Source organism: Dipodomys merriami, unplaced genomic scaffold, assembly GCF_024711535.1.
Source record: "Dipodomys merriami isolate MVZ:Mamm:240054 unplaced genomic scaffold, mDipMer1.0.p SCAF_1, whole genome shotgun sequence".
NCBI classification, from domain to species: Eukaryota; Metazoa; Chordata; class Mammalia; order Rodentia; family Heteromyidae; genus Dipodomys; species Dipodomys merriami.
The window spans coordinates 65,292,289-65,316,712 of record NW_027202270.1 but is presented as its reverse complement, the minus strand read 5'-3'; positions in this window follow the sequence as shown (position 1 = coordinate 65,316,712).

Genomic DNA, 24,424 nt, shown 5'->3' with positions numbered 1-24,424 from the left:
TAATGCCACAAGTTCACACACAGCCTTCATATATGTGTGAGATGTTTTACATATTTTTGATATAATGTAATAAACACAAATAATGCTTGTAACCTTCATCTATAAACAGCAATGACCCAACAAAAGTGTTTTGTCTCTTGTATCAACATATTATTAGCTGGGTGCCGGTGGCTCACGCCTGTAATCCTGGCTACTCAGGAGGCTGAGATCTGAGGATCACGGTTCAAAGCCAGCCCGGGTAGGAAAGTCTGTGAGACTCTTATCTCCAATAAATCACTAGAAAATCGGAAGTGGTGCTTTGGCTCAAGTGGTAGAGCTCTTGCCTTGAGCTGAAGAGCTCAGCGACAGCACCTAGGCCCAGAGTTCAAGCCCTATGACCAACAAATATATATATATATATATATATTTACATTAATTAATTAATTAAATTAAAGATTTTTAAAGCCATAAGTCCAAAATATTATAAAGCTATTAAAACATGTTTTGCTGCTTCTAGTATCATGTGCTTCTGGGAATAAGCTCCTTCAACAAGGCTTGTAGAAAAGATCTTAAGACTTTGTAGGACACCAACCCTGACAAAATTAAAATTAAGTGGCAACATTTAATCACACTATTCTTCAAATCATAGGTCATCATTGAAATTGCTAGTTTTTCTTGCTACTTGCTAAGGAAATATGGCGACCCAGATTAGATGCTAAATCAAATGAAATTTAATATCCTCTGAAATCACCACAATTTCAAAATAAAAGTAAATGGAAAAACCATAAGTTACATAGATTAATCCAAATATGTCCAACTTTTTCTAGGAAGGTTTTGCTTGTAATATAAGAGAATGAAGCTCAAATGAAATGATTATTATCTTAATGTCATGACTCAATATCATAGCATTGTTTTAAGCAACAGGATTCTAAAAATTTTGCTTTTCAGTAAAGCTTTATAGAGCGGTAAATCTATATCACATACAATACAAAATGAACATGGAAATTTTGTTTCTCAAGGAAACTATTCCTGAAGCTCATAAAATGTTTCAATATCTTTATTTTCTGTTGGTATTTTTTAAATTCCATCATTTCCAAGTAGATTCTGTCCTGGCATAGAGCAAGTATTTTGGATTTTCCTTAGGTTTTCCCCTGCTAAGTGAAAGAAAAAAATGTATTCAATGAAGAATAGAAGACACAATTGTACTTGACAATATATTAGGGGCTCTGCAGATTTTCACAGTATTTGTCAAAAAAGTGTTGACTGTGCTTTTCAAACCAGCAGAGTCATCTTTGTAGGAAATATATAATTTTCACTGGAGATCTCACATGACTTTTGTACACTCTCTATGGTATAGAGGGTAAGTCTTCTCTTTCCAGATAAGAAAAGCATTATTGAATAAGAAAATTGAAGTGATAGAAATAATTTAATTCATCTGTTTTATGACTGTGTTTTTTATGTAGGTCAAGTATGTAAAGTTTAACTCAAATACTTTATGTCTCAGATAGCAAAGTTTTCTTATTAAATATATTTCAATAATACAATAGATACCACTCAGTAGTTTAGGATAAACAAATAAGAGACATGAGCTACAGAAAGCTTTGGAGATGTCAAAGGAAATAATCATGACACTATAGAATAGAAGGCAGCTGAGGTACTATGACCTCACTTGAAAATAAGTTTGAAGGAAAAAGAAAAGACACTGCTCCAATGGGACTTACCCAGTTAGGTACAATCTAGAAATAACAGAGCATTATGTCCAATCATCATACTCAGAAGCAACTAGGTTACTTGTTTACTCTAGAATTATTATTATTAGGTGATCCTCCAGACCTAAAAAATCAGAATTGCCTTATCTGGCACTTAGGAATCAGAATTTTGGATCCCTTTGGGGAGCTGTAGGCACACCAAATTTTAGTAAGCATTACAAGATTGCCACAAAGATAAAATAACAAGCTTCAGAATTTGGGAAACAAGGCTTGATCTCAGCACTCTGAGGTGAAAATTAGACTAATAACAGTGCCTGTTAACTCAAGTGAGATCATGTATATGAGCCATGAAGAATGGGTTCTTCATAAATAACACTGTTCATACTTTATATCTGCTTCCTCATGCAATATAGAGCCCCTTGTGCAATACAAAGCCCCTCTTGCAATATACAGATGGAGACAGGAACCAGAATTCTGAGTAAGGCCTTAAGGCACCTGAGCCTTTTGTCTTTGGCTTCAGGGGCTGAAGTGTTTGCACTGTGGTAACATCCAATTTCCTCTTTGCAACCAAGATTCATTTTGACATGAATCAGTGCAGGAATACATTTACATGCATGCTGAAAGTGATGGACTTTTGTCCTTCTGGGAATTAAGAATTAAAGGCTGATTTACATAATGTTTAGAAAGCTTACAAACTTTGTATTTTGTCTCAAATAATTGTGATTCTCCAAGGTTTTCCCGACTGTGCCAATTTGGCTGGGGCTGCTTGCTTGGATTGCCAGCCTGCATCCAGATTTCTCAGTCTAATCTTTGGCAAGATCTTACTAACTCCAGTTTCAAGACCAAGTGACTGGCAGTGGCCCAACAGCTCAAGTGTGCTCTCCTGCCAAATCAACACTGGCCAGGAAAAGGCTTCAAGAATGTGAAACAAAAGAGAGTCCTTCCCTATAGTTCAGAACTCAGCTGAGTGGGCCACCCTGCAGTTAGTCAGAAGGACAGCCTCACTCCTCCAGTCTGAGGTCATGGCTAAAGATGCCACTAGAGATACCCTTGAAGCACACACACCACGTAAGTGAGAGGTATTTGTTGTTAAAGGAGGGGCAGATGAGTCAAATGGCTTCATTTCATATAAAAATCCTATTCCAGTAATGGCTTATTCTTTTCTCTATCTTTGCCATATATTCATGGATTACATAGATGGCAGAGGGTAAACTGTGCCCCAATGATTATCTGAATAATTGATTAGTACTCACAGTCTAGCAAAGCAGTTCACTTTAAATCCTAAATTATCTTTCCGGGCTACCTATCTTGATCAATAAACCATAAAATTTCCAAATACCCACTTCACTCTGTAATCTATTCTAATAAATTTCGCTTGCTAATAAATATAATGGTGGCATCACAGCCAGTAAACTTCATGATTCTGAACAGAATTATTTTATATTGCCACTGTGAAGCATCAGAAAACGAATGCTATAGACATTTGGCCATAAGAGTTATGTACATAGGGTATCATCTTGATCCTGCTAATCATAATGCATTCGGGAAAGGGTCAATGCAGAACACTACCAAGCCTGAAAGCACACTGTGATGAGAGGACATAAATCATTGTATGCTCTTCATTCAAAATCTATGGGGTTATTCAACAATAAATAGGAGTGGTGTTACTGTTCCTTTTTCTGTTTCATCACAATTCAATTAATTTGGCCATTTATTTACATATTTTCTCCAAGGGTTCTGTTCCAAGGCTATCTTCAACATTTTCCCTGAAAGATAACATTTGAACTGACAGTCCCAATAGTCTCAGATTGACAGATTAAATTATCTTATTACAGGCTTAAAAACATTTCTTTCTTACATCTGAGACCACAGTAAAGTAGAAAAACTTTCTGAAACTCAGCAAAAAAAATAAATCAATAAAATACCAAGTGGTATTTTATACATAAATCCAATTAACTATACCAAAGATGTGCAAATATTAAAATGTAACTATGCATATTTTAAAATGTATGCAGGCTAATTAAAGATCATAGCTGACAAAGTAAGCAATGTATGATTCATATCATTTAAGTTCAGATCATAAGTTACCCTTTTTTCCATGCTGCCAAAAAGGTAAAAGTGCCAATCTAGACAAAGACATCAAAACTCTGTTGAAAATTTCTAAAGATTATTATCTTGAATAACACAAAATTTTTGTTTACTACAATGGCAAGTAACTACCTAGACTCTTGACATAGGCTCATCCAAATAAAATGCTTGAACAACTCAAGTGTGGAGGTAACCCAGTCACCCAGTTGCTTTGACATCATCTTAACTCAAACACAATATGCATATTTTCAATCAATTTACTTTGGATTCGTTTTTATATATGAAACATGGTCAGTGTTCCATGAACACATTTTCAGAGGAAAGACTGCTATAAATATGATGTGATAATGACTGGAATGTTTCGGGGAAGGACAGGAGGAGAAAAGAAGGCAAGTGCAAACTCTCATAAAATTTAAAATAAACTGTGAACTAAGACTTGGCATTTCATCATTTTCAACCAAAATCTAATTAGTTAGTTCTGTCCTTAAAAGAATATTGCAAGATTTTCCTTAAATAAATATTTAATCCATGCTTTGAAAAAAGTAATGCTTAAGACTTTTACTATAATATTAAATTCAGCTTTCAAAACTTGAACAAAAAATTTTGGAGTAAGAATAACATGTAAGGTAATTATTACTTAGATAGGTAAGTAGGTAGGTAGGTGTTAGGTAGGTAGGTAGGTAGGTAGAGAGAGAGAGAGAGAGAGAGAGAGAGAGAGAGAGAGAGAAAGAGAACATAAAAATTTTAGAAGTGTATTATTTTGACTTTGGCTACACTTTAATTATTTATAATTTAAGCTTTTACTTAAAATTTTAGACCCTTTTAAGGAAAGAAAACTGTAAAATGAAAAGAAATTATTTAAATGATAAAGAGGACAATTTATCAACCTCTTGAAATAGCTTATATAATTGAGCTTTGAATTTTAATCTTGAGTTTCTCAGAATCGAAGCTAAATATAGAAGCAAACAAGTTACTAAATACTTTTACTTATTATAATAAAGAAAAACTTTAGTTCTCTAAAAGATAAAGCTTGTTCAAACCAAGCTTTTAAGTAAAATACATATACTGACTGCTATCTAAAGCACAATCCAAAGTTAATAGGTGAAATTCTGATCATGATTTTTACAAAGAACTAAGAAATGAATGCTCTTGGCTGAAGTGGAGGTGTGGGTCTAATAGTAGAGCACTAGCCATGTGAAAAAAACTCAAGGACAGTGCCCAAGCCCTGATTTCAAGCCCCAGGACCAGCACACAAAAAATAAAACAATAAACAAATAAAAGAAGATAGAAGAGTATTTTGACTTTTCTTGAATATCATTTATTTCAGTTAGAAACTAAAATTTATCAGTTTAAGTTAAATCCTGGCAACCTCTAAGGTATAATATTCAATTTGGCTGGTTGATGGCAAAAATATTTGAAATTCTGGTTATCTAATTAGTATGTAAGTCCAAACATTTTGGATTCATCTCAAGAAAACCCACACTTTAAATGTTTAAATCACAAAAAAAAATTTCTCTTGAAAATCCAATTCCATTTCCTATAATTATATAAAAGCAAACACCAATAGATTGTTTTCTTTCTCTGGTTTTCTTGGGAGATGGTATCATATGATAGAAGGGCCCTTTTCAGACAAAAAGCTAGACTTTGGCTATTGGTTACGTCATTCCAATTCCTAGGAACAGTGGCCGTGACAGAGGATTAATCCCTAAGAACATGGATTATAGAAAGATAAATAACAAACAAAAGCTGGTACAAGGATGAGGGAGTATGTGTGATTTCAGGCTAAGAGTTAATATCCACTGACAATGTAAGTTACTGCTGGACATAAACCTTCTTTATACTAAATACCAAAGTGCTTTCTATTTACAAAAATACAAAATTAAATAAAGAAAGATAGGTGGAGATATAGTTTCATTTCTAGGGTACAGAAATATGGCATAAGGAATCAAAATTCAATTTGAAACTATAGAGTAAAAGAAAATATTATCAACATAATTCAGCTGTTTTCCCAGAAATTGATTTGAATTAGGGTAATCCACTGGACCTCATGTTTTTTGTTTTTCAGTAAAACAGTTTGTGGCAACAATTGAAGATGTTGAATACAAAGCTCTTAGCACAATCCTGGTACATAGAAGAAACACAATGTTATTAGCAGAAAAACACAGATGGGGAAAGTGAGCATTTTTATCAAGGGCCAATAAAATAATGTGGAAAAGAAACTATTTTGAACATTTTACTATAAAAATGTGGGCTATTAAGCCAGCTTTCTTTTTCATATTTTAAGTGAGGTATTTTCTTCAAGGTTTGATTCCTGTTTCTCTTGATTTCCTCACATGACAGGTGTAATGTATAGAAAAACAAAGAAGTATATGGGCTCTTGGACAAAGAACCATGAGTCACAATCTATGGCTTCGAGTAAAATATTATACACAAAATAAAAATGAAACCAAACAATATATAGGCATGTGTGGAAATACACTTATCAATTCTCTAGATGAAACAGAACAATGTAGATAATACTATGCAAATATTTTTCTTAATTTGTAATTTTTAATAGAACATATAGTCAAATTTTTTTCTAAAGCACTCACTAGTTAATTTCATTTCTCTATTTGATAAAATTTTTAGGAAAAAAAGCTCATCAAGAAACTATAGCCACAGTATCTTACAAGACAATCATCTATTTATGATACTTTATTGAAGGGAAAGACTAAAGCTATCTGTGCAGTAACAGTTCTTGAAGATCTTTCATTTATTTAAAAGAATCACTGAGAGAGTTCCAGGAAGATGGCGGAGGAGAAGCTGGAATCTGAACAAGCTCTTGCATAGAAAGCAGTTTTAGAGTTCCAGTGAACAGTCCTAAGCCAGAGAATCACACCAAGTGTGCCATCACAGGACAGAGAGTTAGACAAGAGAGGGGAAGCCAAGGAGACACATCTGAGCGCTTGCCAGCAGCTGCCGCTGCGGCGGCAGGGTCGCGGCGGCGACCACCGCTGTGGGGTCATACCTGAGACACAAAGAGTCCGGGATGAAGGAGCCAGACACAGCAGACGAGCGGATTCTACTCAACACCAGCAAGAACCAACAAGGAGCGGACATCTTCATCCTGCAGTTTGCAGACCAGAGACGACCCAAGACTCGGCGTGAATAGAAACCCGATGTCCTCACTCCTTCTCAGGGAGCAGAGGAGGGAAGGCCACCCCTCCCCCCCAGCACTGGTGATCTCCATCTTGGATACCGACAAAGCTCGGAGGAGCTGCTAGCTCCAGCTCAGGCTTTGGAATAAAACGAGTCTTTTAGCAGGTCACAAGAACTTAACTGCGAAGTGACCTGCCAGACTCAGCTCCATCCAGGGAAAAGTCACCCAGCTCAGGCGCCAGCCATTGGAGTGCCTTGCCTCACTGGGTAACCAGAGCCAGAGGCTGCCCCTCCCCCTAGCAGCCACCACAATCAATTGAAAAACAGAAACCCTGAGAATGGCTCCAGGCTGGGCGCTGTGAGCTTTATCACAAAATAGCCCCAGGGAAAAGCTACTGTTTGTTGAAAGGCCTCAACTCTACCCAGAACCTAGGCTCATCACTGCATCCCTGTCTTTTGTGATTCTCAAAGCAGATCACCCTCCCAGTAAACGAACCTGGGAGGGGGATCTCAAAATCTTGGGTAAAGCAGAGCATTTTTCTGCCTGTTCAAACAAACTGACTTAAGAAACCAATCAAGCCACAGGACCTCAAGCTGACCAGAGACTCCAACAAGAGGCTGGTTATAGACAAAAGGGAGACACAGGATTCTTCCCACCCCTCCCTCCCCCCCAAAAACAATGAAAGAACTTTTTTTCTTTTTTCTTTTTTTTTCTTCTTCTTTTCTTTTTTTGTTTGTTTTTTGTTTTTTGTTACCTAATGTATATATAAAAATTTTTTCCTCTTCTAAAACTTTTGTTAATCTTTAATTTTTGCCTCTTCTGAAAAAATAATTGTTTTCCAGTAACTTTTTTTTCTCCTCTTATAATTTTTAATTTAGGAATATGTGAATGAGCGTTTTCCTTTCTTTTCTTGTCTTCTTTCTCTTTTTCTTTCTTTCTTAATTATCTTTTTGTTTTTTGTCTAGCTCTACTGAACTTCTGATCTTTTCTTCTCCCTTTCCTATCCTTTCCACCTTTTCCTCTCTTTTGTTCTTCTTTATGTGACTTAACTCTTGTCCTGCACATCCTCAGATAAACCTGTAGTTAAATAGTAGACCCTATCCCCCATTGTGTACACACTTAATCCACAAATTTATTACTCAATTCAAAACCTCTGAGACTTAAATTCATTAATAGCAGTACTACCTCTTTATACCTATATAATATTTAAGCATTTTTTAAAGTTTTTCATATCTCCTCTATGTCCCTCCCTTTCTCTCAACATATTCATATTCCTCTCTAAATAGATGGTCTTTTAATCTCTATAATAACATTAACTTTTACATTTCTATTTTTTTCTGGTCTCTTTTCATTCCCCTTTCCCATTCTTCTTTTTCTTTCTCTCTCTCTACTTACATCCTACCCAACCCATTTCCTGCATTGTGATTAGGACATAGTTAACTCTCCCTGTGCCTCCCCACACCAATCTATTCCTATTTGTTACCCACATCTCTCCCTAACCCTAATAATTTCTGGTTTTCCAAATTCTTCTCTGTGGTTCGAAGTCCTTTAACATATAGTTGTTTGATGTTGAATAGATGTATCTGTTGAACTAGATTGAATCTGTAGACTATTGACTGTACAAATGCAAACTTTGGTTGATGGTTGCCTTAAGATAGTGTTCTAGCACAAAACTGGTGCTATCTTCATCTCAAATGGGCAGAGTAAGCCAGAAAAACACAAGAAAAATGGCAAATTCGGGTATCTCAATTCCCAATCTTGATAATCAGGGATTAGAACAGATAATGAATAATCCAGAGGAGAGTTCCCAAATAGCTCTACAAACACTGGTGGCAAACATGATAAATGAGAAGTTTGACAACGTACAAAGGACTCTGTATGAGCGTGTTAGGGAGAGAGAGGAGGCATCCCAGAAGTTTATATAGGAATATCATAAGTGTGAGGAAGCTACTCAAAAACTGATACAGGATTTGGGTGAACAACTTGAGAATACTCAAAGAGAAAGGGAGGAATGGCGTGAGCAGGCTGAGAACACTCAAAGAGAACTGCAGGAATCCCAGGAACGCGAGGAAGCTAATCAAAGAGTAATACAGGAATTGAGAGGCCAGGTAGAGAACACACAATGATCACTAAAGGCATTCATGGAATCCATTAACAAAGAGCTGAAGGAAGTCAGGGAGACCACAAAGGGAATGCTGAATGGAACCCAACAGAAGGAATGGGAGTCCAAAGAAACCATAACCAATCAACTAAGTGATTTGAGAACAAACACTGAACACCAAATTAAGGAAGTAAAGAGATTCATACAAGACCTAAAACAGAGCTTCAACAAAGAACTTGAAGCCATCAAAGCTGACCAATTAGAAGGAAAAGAGGTAAAAAACAAAGTAAAGAGTCTTGATAGCAGGTTAGACCATGCAGAAGTACGAATCTCAGGGATTGAAGACAGCCTAGATATTATAGAGAAAGAACATACAACCATCCAAGACAAGTCCAAGAAATATGATAGATATATCCAACACCTGGAAGACACCATCAGAAGGCCTAATCTAAGGATAATGGGTGTAGAGGAGCACCTAGAAACAGAAGTTAATGGTCTAGGAAATTTGTTTAACAGGATCCTAGCAGAGAACTTCCCAAACATACAAAAAGATAGGCCTGTTCAGATACAAGAAGCCTTTAGAACCCCAAATAGACCAGACCAGAATAGGACATCCCACCTTCACATTATATTCCACACAGGATCAACTCAGAACAAGGAAAAGATCCTTAAAGCTGTCAAGGAGAAAAGGGTAATCACCTATAAAGGGAAACCAATTAGAATTACCTCAGATTTCTCAGCAGAGACAATCAAAGCAAGAAGAGCCTGGAATGATGTATGCCATGCCCTAAAAACAAACAATTATCAACCAAGAATACTGTACCCAGCTAAACTCTCCTTCATAACTGAAGGCCAAATAAAAACCTTCCACAGCAAAGAAAAATTGAAACAATACATCTCCACCAAACCAGCCCTACAAAACATTCTTAAAGATGTCCTACACATAGAAAACCAACAAGACCGCAACAAAGGCCAAGAAACTGCACCCAAACTGAGAATCCAAGAACCATAGGAAGAACCCAGTTTTTGCAGCCCCCAAGAAGGTAGATAACATGGCAGGAACTCCCAAATACCTCTCAGTCCTATCTCTTAACGTTAACGGACTGCACTCTCCAATTAAGCGACATAGACTGTGTAGTTGGATTAAAAAACAAGACCCTTCTATCTGCTGCCTGCAGGAGTCACATCTTGCCTGTAAAAACAAACACATTTTCAATGTTAAAGGCTGGAACAAAATCTACCAGGCAAACGGCCCCCATAAACAGGCGGGAGTTGCAATCCTAATATCAGACAAAATAGACTGCAAATTAAAATTCTTGAGAAGAGATAAAGAAGGTCGCTACATACTAATTAAAGGATCTCTCCTTCAGGAGGATATTACAATTCTAAATATCTATTCGCCAAACAATGGAGCACCCAAATTTATCAAAGAAACACTACTTTCCCTCAAATCCCATATAGATCCAAAGACATTAATTGTTGGGGATTTTAACACACCACTCTCCCCACTAGATAGATCAACTCGGCAAAAACTCAACAGAGAAACCGCAGATCTAAACAGCTGCATAGATCAACTAGACTTAACAGACATCTACCGAACATTTCACCCAGCAGCATCAGAATACACGTTCTTCTCAGCAGCACATGGAACGTTTTCTAAAATAGACCACATTTTAGGCCACAAAGCAAACTTGTCTAAATTCAGAAACATTGAAGTTATACCTTGCATTCTCTCTGACCACAAGGGAATAAAATTAGAACTCAACACCAAAAGCCACCAAAGAAAGTCCGGTATCACATGGAGGCTGAACAACACACTGCTGAATCATGAGTGGGTCATGGAAGAGATTAGAAAGGAAATTCAAATGTTCATGCTATTCAAAAAAAAGGAACACACAAATTACCAGCTCCTCTGGGACACAGCAAAGGCAGTACTCAGAGGCAAGTTTATAGCTCTGAGCTCCTACATCAAAAAATTGGAGAGATCTGAAACTAACAATTTAATGACACATCTAAACCTCCTTGAAAAAGAGCAGCAAGATAAAGCCCAATCCAGTAGATGGAATGAAATAATCAAAATTAAATCAGAATTAAATGAATTAGAATCCAAAAAAACTATAGAAAGAATCAACAAAACAAAGAGTTGGTTCTTCGAAAAACTTAACAAAATTGACAGACCCTTAGCAAATCTTACCAGAAAAAGAAGCGAACACACCCAAATAAACAAACTCAGAGATGAGAATGGAAACATCACCACGGAAACAACCAAGATTCAGAACATTATAAGGGAATACTTCTCAAAACTTTATGCTAATAAGTTTGAGAACTTGACAGAAATGGACCTTTTCCTAGCAAATATTGACATGCCAAAACTAAACCAAGATGAGTTAAACCAGCTTAACAGGCCCATATCAAGCTTTGAAATAGAAACAGCAATAAGAGACCTCCCAGCTAAGAAAAGTCCAGGACCAGATGGTTTTACAGCAGAATTTTATAAGGCCTTCAAAGCAGAGCTCACACCAATACTCCTCCAACTCTTCAATGAAATTGAAAGAGAAAGCTCACTACCGAACACATTCTATGAAGCCATCATAACCTTCATCCCAAAACCAGGCAGGGACTCATCAAAGAAAGAGAACTATAGACCCATTTCTTTGATGAACATTGATGCAAAACTTCTCAACAAAATTTTGGCCAACCGACTTCAACAATTCATCCAAAAAATCATACACCACGATCAAACAGGATTCATTTCAGGGATGCAAAGCTGGTTCAATATATGCAAATCAATTAATATTATTCATCACATCAACAGGAGCAAGAACAAGAACCACATGGTTATCTAAATAGACGCAGAAAAAGCATTCGACAAGATCCAACACCCCTTTATGATGAAGGTTTTGGAAAATTAGGAATTCATGGAACATTCCTCAATACAATAAAGGCTGTATATGACAAACCTACAGCCAGCATTATACTCAATGGTGAAAAACTAAAGCCATTTCCTCTTAACTCAGGAACAAGACAAGGATGCCCACTCTCTCCACTTCTCTTCAATCTAGTATTAGAATGCCTAGCTACAGCAATAAGACAAGATGCAGATATAAAGGGGATCAAAATAAGGAAAGAAGAAATAAAACTCTACCTCTTTGCAGATGACATGATCTTGTATTTAAAGAATCCCATAGACTCCACTCCCAAATTACTCAAGCTGATTCAAAACTTTGGCAAAGTAGCAGGTTATAAAATTAACCCCCCAAAATCAATGGCTTTTCTGTATGCCAACAATGAGAAAAGTGTGGCTGAAATTAGGAAAGCAACTCCATTTGTAATAGCCCCACAAAAAATAAAATACCTAGGAATTAACTTAACTAAAGAAGTGAAGGACCTCTATGATGAAAACTTTAAAATCTTGAAAAAGGAAATCAACACAGAACTTAAAAAATGGCAAAACCTCCCAATGTCCTGGATTGGCAAGATTAACATTGTGAAAATGGCAATACTTCTCAAGGCTATCTACAAATTCAATGCAATACCTATCAAAATTCCACCCTCATTCTTCAAGGAAATAGAAGAGGAAATCCAAAAATTCATATGGAACAATAAAAGACCCCGAATAGCAAAAACGCTCCTCAACGGAAAGAACACTGCTGGAGGAATATCAATACCAAATTTCAAACTCTACTATAAAGCCATAGTAATCAAAACAGCTTGGTATTGGCATAAGAACAGACCTCAGGACCAATGGAATAGAATTGAAAACCCACAAATGAACCTACAGACCTATTAGCCATCTAATCTTCGGTAAGGGAGCTAAAACAGTACAATGGAAGAAAGACAGCCTCTTCAGTAAATGGTGCTGGCAAAATTGGTTAACTACATGTAGAAAACTAAAGCTAGATCCTTATATATCACCCTGCAACAGAATCAACTCCAAATGGATCAAAGACCTTGAACTCAAAGCAGACACTCTGAAAACATTACAGGATAGAATAGGAGAAACCCTAGGTCTCCTTGGCTCAGGCCGAAATTTTCTGAATAGAGACCCGGAAACACAACAAATCAAAGAAAGGTTGGACAAATGGGATTGCATAAGGTTGCAGCGCTTCTGCAGGGTGAATGACATAGCTAGCAACATCAATAGAAAGCTCACGGATTGGGAGAAGATCTTTACTAGCCATACAACGGATAAGGGTCTCATATCTAAAATATACTTGGAACTCAAAAATTTAAACCACCCAACAACAAATCCTCAAAGAAACAACTGCCCAATAAATAAGTGGGCAAAAGACTTAAAGAGAAACTTCTCTGAAGAAGAAAGAAGGATGGCCAATAGACACATGAAGAAATGTTCAACATCCCTAGCCATAAAAGAAATGCAAATCAAAACAACATTGAGATATCACCTCACTCCAGTTAGAACAGCAAAAATCAAGAACTCTAAAAACAACAGATGCTGGAGGGGATGTGGACAGAAGGGAACCTTACTTCATTGATGGTGGGAATGTAAACTTGTTCAACCACTTTGGAACAGTATGGAGGTTCCTCAAAAGACTTCACATAGAGCTCCCCTATGACCCAGCAATCCCACTTTTGGGCATTTACCAAAATGTTTACAAACAAGACCACACTAAAGCTACCAGCACATCTATGTTTATTGCAGCATTATTTACCATAGCTAAGATATGGAACCAACCCAGATGTCCCTCAGTAGATGAATGGATCAAGAAAATGTGGTATATATACACAATGGAATTCTATGCCTCCATCAGAAAGAATGACATTTCCCCATTTGTTAGGAAATGGAAAGGCTTGGAAAAAATTATATTAAGTGAAGTAAGCCAGGCCCAAAGAAACATAGGTCCCATGGTTTCCCTTATTTGCAATATCTAGTATAGGTATGAGTCAAGCGGAAAAAATCAGATAATGTGATGTTAGGAAAATGAACCCTTAAATATGTATTTTAATGTTTTTGTTTCTTTCATGCATGTGTTTCTAACACATTTATAAGATTATTTCTTTGTTACTTTGCATGTCCCTCCCCCACAGTGTAACCCCCGCTTTCACTATATTTGCTGTCAGTATAACATGTGGAGGAGATGGGGACAAACAAGTCGTTTAAGGATTTAGGTGGACCTGTTGCAACAATGAGAAGTACAAAATGTCATGTCAAAACCAGCTTTACAATGTCGGTGTGGGGGGGGGAGGGGGGTATGATTGGGTGGGGGGGAGGGGGGAGGCTGGGAAGGGAGGTGAAGGGTAAACAAAGCAGAAGGAGGCAATGCTTGGTAAGAAATGTATGCATTATCCTTCCCATGTTATTGTAACCCCTCTGTACAGTATGTTCTCAAATAAAATAAAATAAAATATAAAAAAAACAGAATCACTGAGACCACATCAAGTTTGGATACCATAATTTGTTTTCTACTCTTGAAGAGTCCTAATGTCATTTATATCATAAATATTTTTAAAGATTTTAAAAAACCTTACCATTACGTCCTAAGATCTACAAAGTACAACTCTTAATCCATGCTCAGCATCACTTTATACAAACTAATTTCTGAAGTGTATTTGGAAAATGCAGCTCTGAAATAAGCATGTGAAAGGAGAAAAATGCTACTATAAAGCATGCATGTGGCATTGGCATTATCAGATACTTAACTTTTCTAAGTATTATAATATAGTCAAGGACTAGTGAGAAAGGTAGAATTTTTTTAAAACAGTTGTGGGCTTTGAACTCAGGACCTAGGCACTGGGTTCTTTTGCTCAAGCTTAGAGCTCTACCTCTTTTAGCTCCAGCTCTACTTCCATTATTCTAGTAATTAATTGGAGATAAGTTCTCACGGACTTTCCTGCCCCAGATGGCTTTGAATCTCTATCCTCAGATCTCAGCCTCCTGAGTGGCTAGGATTACTGGCTAAACCACCAGTGCATAGCTGCGATTTTATATTTGGTGTCAGTCTAGCTTTCTTGACCACTTTTACCTCAATAGAATAAAACAGGGTTAGGAAGTAGCAGAGCTGTGTCCAAATCCAGTTGTTGGAAAATCCAGCTTTAATTTTCAGTACAAGTGGCCCTGAAAGGCACATTCAACTTCAATTAACCCTACTAATAGAACAGAACAGGATAGAATTAAAAAAAAAAAACACAATAATAAAATAAAACCTAGAAATGTAAAATGCTGAGTAAGTCGATGAATACACACTAGTCTAGGACAATAGTTCTGAAAGCATAATCTCTTTGAGAATCTGCTAAAAATGTGAATTCTCATGAATCTAATAAACTGGGATTGGAGCTCAGCAATCTGTTTTAGGAAGCCTTCCAAGTGATTCTGATTCACATCAAAGTTTGAAAATTACTGTCTGAGAGTCACAAGTTCTAGGTACAGATGCTGGGTTTGCTTCTTACAGATTCCAAAAATTTAAGCAAATTTCTGATTTTTATCTCTTCATCAATAAAACAGTAGAAAACACCTAGGCCTGCAAGCTATCCAGAAGTGGGACTACAAAATGCCCTATTGGCATTCAAGTCTAGTGGCCTACCAGCAAGAACAGTGATGGAAGCTTTCTGGCCTACCTATAACTAAAGAGGTGGATTCTATTCACAAAACATCTTCTTTGGACTTTTCACTAGGGAAATATAATAAGCTTAAATTGACCAACAGTATAGAACTACAAATAATCATCAAAACATTTGTCATTATTACTTTTTAAAAATTAAAAAAAAACACTTCTCAGTAAACATTTTGTTTTAAATATGTATATAAAAAGTAAACCAGGGGCTGGGAAGGTGGCTCAGTGGTAGAGCGCTTGCCTTGCATGCCTGAGGCCTTGAGTTCGATTCCTCAGCATCACGTAAGCAAAAAGAAAAAGCCGGAAGTGGCTTTGTGGCTCAAGTGGTAGAGCACTAGCCTTGAGCTGAAGAGCTGAGAGACAGCGCCCAGGCCTAGAGTTCAGGCCCCACGGCTGGACACCCTCCCCCCCAAAAAAAACTAAACCAACCTGAAGAATTAATCAACAAAAGATAATAATTACATAGTTACAAAAATTATTGTACAACTACTTAAAGATAATAAAAATATGACTATTTTTAGTAATATAAGTAAATATAGATATTGAAACCCATGCTCTTCTTGATTCATGGGTAGCGAGAGAGGACATGGTATTATGTTAAATAGGAATTTTTTATTTTTTAATATATATTTTTATTGTAAAGTTACTATACAGAGGGGTTACAATTACATGAGTAAGGTAATGAGTACATTTCCTATTGAGCATTGTTATCTCCTCCTTTGTTTTCCCCACTATCCCTTTAGTGCCCACCTCCCCAACTCCTCTTTCCCTCCCCCCAAAGTTGTAAGGTTCATTTTCAACATAGTGTCTTATACATTTCATTGTTACAATGGGTCAATCTGTGTCCTTATTTCAGCATTTTATTATTTCCCTTTCCCTCCCCAAATTAGAAAAATATATGTACAAGTTGCAGGTCACTGGAATCAAATACAGAGGAAACAGGGGTTATACCATGGAGGAAGAACATACAAAAGAAACAAAAAAAACCCCACATAGTACATTATAAATAATGTACATAGTACATTAAAAATAACATCGAGAAAGATAAAACCTCCTGTGTCCTTATCTTGGTTCATTTCTCTTAGCATCATCTTTTATGGTCATATAAGATTGTCTTAGCTTTTGAGCTTTTCAAACAGAAATTAATTATGAAAAGTAATCAATGGAAATAGATATATAAGAGATACAATCAAAGAGGCATTTTTAAGCAATAACAAGAGCCTTTTAATGAATCTTGGAAATAAAAGAATTTGGGTTAAACTCTAATGAACCCAAATACATATTTGTCAAAATTATGGTCTTAGCATCTGGCTCAACTATGATGACTTAATCCCTTGGATTGACCATATTATAAAGGACCTAGGGCAAATATAAACAATTTCCTAATGGTATTTATGTTTCTAAAGCTAGTATGAGTATAAATCCTTAGAATGCATGCATGGCCTGAGTTGAATTTTATTTTTTTTGGGGGGGGGTCCGGTCATGGGGCCTGAACTCTGGGCCTGTGTGCTGTCCCTCAGCTCTTCAGCTCAAGGCTAGCACTCTATCAAAGAGGCATTTTTTTCTATCTCACAATATAGCAAAGAAAGTCTTGTTAACACTTCAGCAAAAATTAGCTTCTGATGGGGACAGGCTTCAAAAGAGTGTAGTTGTTCTTTCTTTAATTCAGAAAACTCTGTCTCTTAAAGATTTTCATATTAAGTTTCCCACATTAGAAAACAATTTCTTTAGTTTCTGCAAAAATATGATGAGTAGGGTTGGGAAGGTGGCTCAGTGGTAGAGCACTTGCCTTGCATGCTCGAGGCCCTGGGTTCGATTACTCAGCACCACATAAGCAAAAAGAAAAAAGCCAGAAGTGGCGCTGTGGCTCAAGTGGTAGAGTGCTAGCCTTGAGCTGATAAGCTGAGGGACAGTGCCCAGGCCCAGAGTTCAGGCCCCACGACGGGACCCCCAAAAAAAGAAAAAAGAAGAAAAAAAATATGATGAGTAGAATTAATTGGAGAGACATTCATTCAAATCACAGAAATTTCCAATGCTCATTTGATTATAAAAATAAAAATCTATTTCAAATGTAACATATATGTTTCCAGCTAGTTCCTTCTTCTGTTCCTTTAATCCTAGATGATTTCTCTAAAGCATTAGTCCTGGAAAAGAAATGGTCATGATCTCACAGGAAAAAAATAAAAAAGGAAAACCTATCAAGCTTCTAAGGTAGAGTAGCCCTAAAATACTCCTAGGCCTGCAAGCCACCTTGAAGTTGGACTATTAAGGGGATTGCCCTATTGGCATTCAAGTCTAGTGGCCTACCAGCAAGAACAGTGGCCTGACTATAACTAAAGAGGTGGATTCTATTTACAACATCTGCTGCGTTGTTAAGCAAAAACATATGGAGAGGCAGGTTTAGAGGCACTGGGGTTATTTATATTCACAATGGAATGTCCCTATATTGGGGCCTTATCATAGCATAGGAATCTTCTAGTGATATGATGCCGAAAGTTCCATTTGTTCAGATAGATGACTGAAGAGTCATTTTACCGAAAAAAAAGTTACGTTAAAATTCAGAGCACTGTGATAAAGTAGATCCACAGAAAAGGGCCTATGTGATTTTGTGACAGCAGTACTTTCCATGTATTATATGTTAATATCCAAAGCAGGCAAAGTACTTTGTCCTATTTTTCAGATGATTTTTTAAAGAGAAAAGTGCCCACTTTCTCTGTAATCTTTATTTGAAAAAGGCCTCCTTAGACTCTTCTCTCTCCAAGAAACTGGGTCAATGAAAGAGAATAAAATATTAAAAGCACTTTGAGAGGAAAAGGAGCATAGCTATAGAAATTAATGTCATGATCACTTTATTGTATCTACTCTCAGTTACAGTAAATGCACAGACATTGCAATAAATATTTCTGAAAGAATGATACCAAAACCTTACCTGAAGCTTTATTATAGGTCTGCTTGTCATACATTTTTTTCAGTTATTGAGAAAGATACTGACACTTGCTGGTTGACTCATTCTTTTTTCTTGAGTGGTAATAAGCATATAAAATTAATGAGGAACATATATTATTACATTTTATCTATTTGTACTGACCATGATGACCATCACCATAAATACTTCATACATCACAATTTACAAAGGAAGTGATTGGAGAATACTACCTTAATTGCTTCTTTTAGTTTTGAAATGGAACTTTGACACAGCCAGGGTGACTCTCAAATAATATATCCTCTTTTGTCTACCTTAAGAATTTTAAGTTCATTCAAGAGGAGAAAGGAGGATGTGTAAAACAGTCAAACAAAAAGCTCCAAAGAAAATATGTGCTGTCCTATCACTTTGCTTTTATAATATTCTTGACTGTTTCCCAGAAGGACAACTTTCTCTAATCTCTTCTACTCATTGAAATCATTTTTATTCTTTAAGGCCATTCTTCTTTTGACAGTTATGTGTGCATACAGCTACCTCCCCACGCAGGTTATATACCTCCTTAAGGTAACACACGGAAACACCTTGGTCTGGGAATTTGATATGTCTTGTGAGCTAACCCACAGGAAGATATAAAGGAGAGTAAATATGTTCTGTGCAAGGAGGAGTTAGGTTTGTTTTTTCTTGGCATTTTCTGGTTTATGCCAAGGAGGTAGGCTCTACTGATTCTGTACTATTTCCTATATCAATATTATTCTTTGGAATCCCAGAAAATTAATGATTCTGTACTATTTCTTATATCAATATTATTCTTTGGAATCCCAGAAAATTAAGGCTATAGATTACTCCATGAATATGTCTAAGGACTAAAATATTTATGCTACCAGCCTCCCTTTGTCTCTATATGACAATACTCAACATTTGTTGAACACTTGCTGTACATAAGAAACTAAGTGACTAACATGGAATCTCAATTGAAAATCCTATATACCAGTACTATGCGAAGCTGGGTGCTGGTGGCTCACTCCTATAATCCTAGCTACTCCAGAGGCTGAGACCTGATAATTGCTATTCAAAGGGAGCTTGGGAAGAAAAGTCCATGAGAATCTTATTTCCAATTAACCACCCCAAAACTGGAAGTGGGGTTATGGCTCAGAGTGGTAGAGCACTATCCTTGAGCACAAAAGTTTTGGAACAGTGCCTAAGCCCTGAGTTCAAGTCCTATGACTGCCAAAAAGGGGGAGGGGAAGCCGATGGGAAGGGACACTATTATAATTCACTCTTCACTAATGAGGAAACAGGATAAAAATCAAAGTTAAAAAAAAGTGGTAGAGGCAGGATTAGAATCTAGGTTTGACTGATTTTTTAAATTTTGGATATCAAAATAATAATCATAAAACATACTAATGAATGGATTTCTATCATTAAACTCTAATAGAGGAGTGGTAATGGTAGTTCATGCTTTTAATACCTTGTGGTTAGAGAGGCAGTGTAAGTAAGTGTATCAAGTTCCAAGGCTTGTCCAGGCAAAGTTAAAGCTTGGCTTTTCTAGAAGGAAAACTTTTTTTTTTTTAATGAGGGAATTGGGAAGAGCCTGGAGTTAGGCTCAAGTTATAGAGTAACTGGTATTCTTCTCAGATCTCAGCCTCCAGAATGGCTAGGATTACAGGTGTGAGCCACTGGTACCCAGCATCAGAGGGATTATTTTTGAATAGGTGTGTAAAGAAAGACTTCTTCAGAAAAAAGGAATATAAAAGACAACAGATAGACTGAACTATGACACTTGGAATTTAGGAAATGGGTCACTCCAGGATCATGAAACATAGATCCACACAGTCATAACACCATAAAATTTCTATTTTTGAAAACCTCTGGGGGCTAAGAAGGTGGCTCAGTGGTAGAGCGCTTACCTTGATTCCTCAGCACCACATAAGCAAAAAAGAAAAAAAGCTGGAAGTGGCGCTGTGGCTCAAGTGGTAGAGCGCTAGCCTTGAGATGAAGAGCTGAGGGACAGCGCCCAGGCCCAGAGTTCAGGCCCCATGACTGCCCATCCCCCCCCAAAAAAGGAAAACCTCTGGTCTTGTTTTCAGGAATATACACAATTGTAGAGATAGAGCAAACTTGAATGCCATATTAAGGAATGTGAATTGTATTCCATAGGCAATATTGAGTCACTAAAGCCAAGATGTGCTTTAAAATATATTGAGGTGCTTTAATATAAAATTAATTTATATGATAGTTGTAAGGATCTTTGTTTGTTTTTTTATTTTGTTTTTGTCAGTCATGGGGCTTGGACTTTGGGCCTGGGCACTGTCCCTCAGCTCTTCAGCCCAAGGCAAGCACTCTACCACTTAAGCCACAGCACCACTTCTGGTTTTCTGTGATTAATTGGAGATAAGCGTCTCATGATGTCCCTGCCCAGGCTGGCATTGACCCACAATCCTCAATCTCTACCACCTGAGTAGCTAGGATTACAGGTGTGAGATACTGGCGCCTGGCTAACAGTTTTTTGTGAATAGTAATAAGTGAAGGGGAACACATCCTTTGATTGTAGGTAAAAATATCTCTAGGTAACAATAATGACAGTGTGAGGCAGGTGACTGACCCTACCTTGCAGTTGTGAATGTATGATATAGGTCAAGATATGGGGAAAAACCCAACAACTCAAGATACTCCATGATTTTGACTTGAGCAACTAGTGACTAAAGCAATCAGTTTGAGGAGAAAATACTATACTCATTTGTTGTAGAATGCTAGATACCAATCAAAAACTTAATATCTTTTCATTTGTTGGGGCTGCACAATTTAGTAAGTACGGAATAGAGATTTCAGATAAAGAATCTAAAAGTGGTCTGGGGTGAGATGATTATTAAAATGCAGAGAATGAATACATGGTGGCTTAACACAATAGACTCTTCATTTCTTTATCTTATTTCCGCATTGTGATGTGTTGAAAAAAAAAATGCCGCCCAAACTAAAGTGAGGTCATTTTCTACAATCTTTTCCTAGTTTTTTAATTTTTATTGAGATTAAGTGATTACATAAATTTCACAAATTTCACAGTATTGTGAGATAATGATACTTAGTTAAAATCACAAACACATTTTAACCTTCACAAGGTAAATTGTCATTATCATGGTTTATAATGTTTGTGAATTCTATGAACTTTGACAATACAACTATTTCTTCCACATTGGGTGATATGTACATTTCTTTCCTAGTTTTTAACATGAAAAGGAGAAAATAGATGGTCTATGTTTTTGATAATAAGGCATAGATACATTCTACTTTTCCAATATTTATTTATTTTTTAATTGTTAAAATACTGTATAGAGGGGTTACAATTACATGGGCAAGATAATGAGTACATTTCTTATCAAGCATTGTTGCCTTCTCCTTTGTTTCCCCTTCCCATCCCTTCCCATCTCCCACTCCCCTAACCCCCCCATCCCCCCACTCCCGGCCAAAGTTGTAAAGTTCGTTTTTCAACATAACGACTTGTACATCTCATTGCTGCAATGGATCCACCTGTATCCCTATTTAAACAATTTGTTTTTTCCCTTCCCCTCCACAAATTATACCAACATCAAATACAGTGAAAGCAGGGGTTATACCATGGGGGAGGGACATACGAAGCAACAAAGAAATCATCTTATAAATATGGTAGGAACAAAAGCATGAAAGAAAAAAACATTTGAATACTTATCTTGGGATTCATTTCATCTAACATCAACTTATCTGACCTTTTCTGCTTGTCTCTGACATATACTAGTTATTACAAATAAGGGAAGCCATTTTCCAACATTTAGTAGAGAAACATAGCTCTGTAAACCTCAAAGCTCATGAAAAATGTATTGAAAAAATCACATCTCGAGGCTATAGGAGAAAGCATGCTAATTGATAATTTACAGAATTCCCAGTGTCATCTCACAAGTGAGAAACACTGGAGAAATGATGTGCCCTTCCATATTAATTGACTTCAATCCTTTGAGCATTCTTCCTAATGAGTAGATCAGGGTGGGACAGTGGGCAGCTGGATATCGGGAAGCATGTGATACAACTACATGACACGCAGATCAAAAGCATAGCTGAGGGAAGAACTCTTGGAATAGATAACACAGATTGACTTGGGGACAGAAAACTGCTGTCAGCCAGAGAAGGGACTTAGGGCAGGCAGCTAACAGGCAGGGGCCAGTCTTTTGGTCTCCCTCTACAAGTTCCTGCTAGCTCTATGCAGGATACTTGAAGAGTTTAATGTTTATTCATTGTAAAAATTGAACTGAAATTTTAAATGTTCCTAGATGCAAAACAAATGCTCAGAACTATCCAATGAGGAATAGGAATCGCAAAGTATTGTACCTGCATTTTCCCAATTTCCAGTGAGGTAAAGTAGTTACAGAGTAAGTATTTAGGAACTTTCCCAGTAATTGGACAGAGTATATCTGTTTGACTTCAAATCATATAGAGTTTCTTTTGCACCTCTTTTTATTTGATTTTTCTATTAATTTAATTTTATAGTATGTATATACATATTAGATATTCATTGCCTTTGATAGCTTTCAAGTGACAAATAAAGGTCATGGATCTTTTATCATACATCGCTTAAGAAACACTGGTTTCAAAATATCCTTTTTGTTATTAAATAGGATTAAAGCATATTGGGGTGTAAATGTTCCCTCTAAAAGATAAGGTAAAATTTATTTATTATTATAACAGTATTAGGAAGTGCTTTAAGTGGTAATTAGACTTGGCCATTCTGAGTGAATCAATGTGTTATCATCATCACAGTAGATGATTATTTGTTTTATTGTTATATTATTATAGAACTCTTTTGCCTTTCAATGCTCACTTGCTCTTCTGCCCTGTTATGATGTAGCAAGAAGGCCCTTGTGAAATTCAGCTCCTTAATTTTTGTTTATTAGCCAATAAAATATACCATAGGTATAATATACTCAGTCTATGGTGGTTCACTATAGTAAAAAAGATGAATTAAAACAAGAAACCTCTTTAAACAGTTACCAAATCTTTTAAAAAATGAATAACAGAAATGTGAAACTGTAAAATTTGGAAGAAGTATTGGTGAACAGAGAGGGGGAAAACAGAGTAAGTAGGGTAAAAATACTTCATGTACATATGTGAAAATAAAACACTGGGGCTTGTCAAGACTCATTTCAATCAAGACCTGCATTAAATTCCACAGGATGCAAATATTTGTCCCCAAATCTACTTTTATGTGTGCATAAAATTTCCAGGTACATTTCATGCACATATAGACATGTCAAAATGACATGCTCTTGTACATCTACTTGATGCTAGTAAGATATGAGAAAAAAAAGACAAGAGACTTGGTTTGGTAGAAGTATGAGAATTTTGTACCAAGGTATTTTTCATGGAAATTCTCATGGACAGCAAAAATGATTGCCACATTTTCAGAATCTTAAGATGAGTTATTCAGTAGAAGTCCCAGATGAGGCCCTGGTGCTTTTTAAGTCACTTGTGATCTACACATTTGGAAACATGTCACAAGGGGGGGGGCAAGGCAATCATAAAATCAGTTTATTGAAGACAAAGTCATAGAAAGTGCTGGGTATCATTTTATTGAAGACAAAGTTATAGAAAGTGCTGGGTCTCTAAAGATGTCCCAGCAATGGAGGGAGTAACTAGTGATGGTTGCCATCATACTGACAAAAGTGGGAGCCGAATGCCAGCCACTGCCAGGGGACTTACCTAACACAGCGTGCTAGGCTCTGACATGCAACCTTCTGCTCAGGTCGCCTCCTCCTCCCAAGGGCCTTTGGAGTGTCCTGTCTGCCTCCCACCTCCTTTTCCAATGTTACCCTTTCTTTGATTCTCCATATATTACTCTCTGTCTCTCTTCCAACATTATTTCCATTCACTCATTCTCCCTTTAAGTTT